This window comes from Mandrillus leucophaeus, unplaced genomic scaffold (genome assembly GCF_000951045.1).
Source record: "Mandrillus leucophaeus isolate KB7577 unplaced genomic scaffold, Mleu.le_1.0 Scaffold883, whole genome shotgun sequence".
NCBI lineage: Eukaryota > Metazoa > Chordata > Mammalia > Primates > Cercopithecidae > Mandrillus > Mandrillus leucophaeus.
In genome coordinates, this window is record NW_012109619.1 from 1091688 (window position 1) to 1093949 (window position 2262).

Here is a 2262-nt window from a genome sequence, read left to right on the forward strand (position 1 = left end):
GGACGCAAGGACCACAAAACAGACGAATATTGGGATAAATTAAAATGTGTGCTAGTGGTATGGACATCAAGAATCTCAGAAATTTATATGGTTCCTGACTTCTGATTTCTTGACTTTAAAATGGTGCCACATTCAGTAGAAACCTTACTTTGATCACCCATACAACCATTCTTTTTTTTTCCTTCACTTGAATATTTTAGTGCATTATTCAAAAAATTACATGAGCTACTGAACACTATTGTAAAATATGCTTTTCATTAGATAATGTTGCCCAACTATAGGCTAATGTAAGTGTTCTGAGTACATTTAAGGTAGTCTAGGGTAAGCTATTTTGTTCAGAAGGTTAGGTGTATTAAAAACATTTTCAACTTCTAATGGGTGTATTGAGATGTAACCAAATCATAAGCTGAAGATCATCTGTATCCAACCAAATAACCTGTAAAGAATATCAAAAGCTCATGTGAGGTATTATCAAAAGAAATCAACCAAAAAATTTAGCAAGGCAGAGCAAATGAGTCAAACAATAAAGATTCCATTTCTGGAAGTGGCAAAATAATCAGAGTCAGACTTCCACTCCTATCTAAAAACCAAAAGACAAGACAAAATAACGCATCAGTGTTAAAGACATTGAACATCAAGCAAGCAAAGAGAGTGATCCCTATGACCTGAGAAACAAAGAAACCATACAGTTCTACTAAGTTACTGCCATGGGAAAATTTCCAGGCTGTGTTTCGGGAAGGGTAAGCCTAAGTTGAGCCAAGTTTCTTCCCTGAATTCAAGCTGGTAGGACAAGGAAGCAAGACACATAACATTTACAAGAAAGGTGTAATTTTTCTTGTTAATGGTTTATTTTTTATTTGATCTTAAGATCTGTTTGTTGAAGGTAGCCCTAAGTCAAAAATAGCCACTCTCTTGAACAGCTCTCACTGGGAGGAAAGTTGGTTCAGATGGTGGCTGGGATTGGTCAGGTGAGACATGGTGAGGAGGCAATACAACAAATACGTAGAAAGTAGAAGCAGTATTATTAGATGCATATTATTACTACAGCTCCAGAGAGAAGAGGATATTGTGGTTTTCAGCACCAGTGGGAAGTGGGGAGCTGTCTGAGACAAGCCTGCTCAATCAGCAAGTAGGGAGCAGGAAAGACAGACTGAGGGACTTGTGGGTTGAAGCCTTTATTGGGGTCCAGGGTGTTGCCCAAGCAGATTTCCCACTTGGAGTTTGGTGGATTTAGAGTAAGTAGGCACAAGTTTCTATGGAGTCACTCTGTGACTGAGAAGTAGTCACTGTAGCAAATCTCCACAGTCCTTGCTGGTGTGAGGGTCAGTAGGGCAAGTCAATTAGGTTGCACATAGCTGTCCCCTAGGGAGTTTGCCACCAGGAGGTGGTTGCATAAGGCAGATATCTGGATCGACCGCATTAAGAAACTGGGAGGAATTTGAGAACTGGAAACTGTATCAGAGTTAACTAAGTCTCGCTTCTAGTATGAGAAAGTTTAACTTATGTTCAAAACAAATGTCAAGGCAGCATAAAATAGAGGATCTCACTACAGCAAAGTAAGAGAAGGGAAGAATTTCAAACTACAGAGTCCATCTCCAGTCTTTAGCTGATGAATACATGTATGTGAGGAAATGCCCACCCCAAAGGATTAGAGGGAAAAGTCTTCTGAGATCACACAAGCCTGTAAATAATTCGGGATCCCATCAGCTAGAGCAGAAAACCCCATCGCTGAGAAGCATTGGGTTAAGCGCTCAAAAAGATAATGCCTAATAGTTAGGAAGAAGTTAGACCTAGAAGAAAGAATGTTCTGGATCCAGATATCAAAGCACGAAAGCAAATATTGAAAGGATCCCACTGTTTACAGGTTATTTGACTGTATACAGAACAAACCTCATGAACATTTGTGTGTATCCAAAAATGTCAAAAAACAAACAAGGCAAAAGTTACAATAACTGACATTAAATATAAAAACTTTAATGGAGATGTGCAGTAATAACTAAAGGGGCAAATACTCTGCATTGAAAGTTACCAGGCATCTAAAGCAGAAAAAAAACATAATAAAGAAAAAATGAAATTAGTCAGAATTAATATAGAAATAATGTAGATGAGATGAGGTAATTAATAAACAAGGACATTGTTAAAGTAAATTAAACGAAGGCCAGGCCTGAGGAATTCCTCAAAAGACAAAGCCAGGCAGGCCTCTTAAGCAGCATTAACTTTGCTTGGTTTGCAAACTTAAGCAAAACCGAACTGGAGCTATTT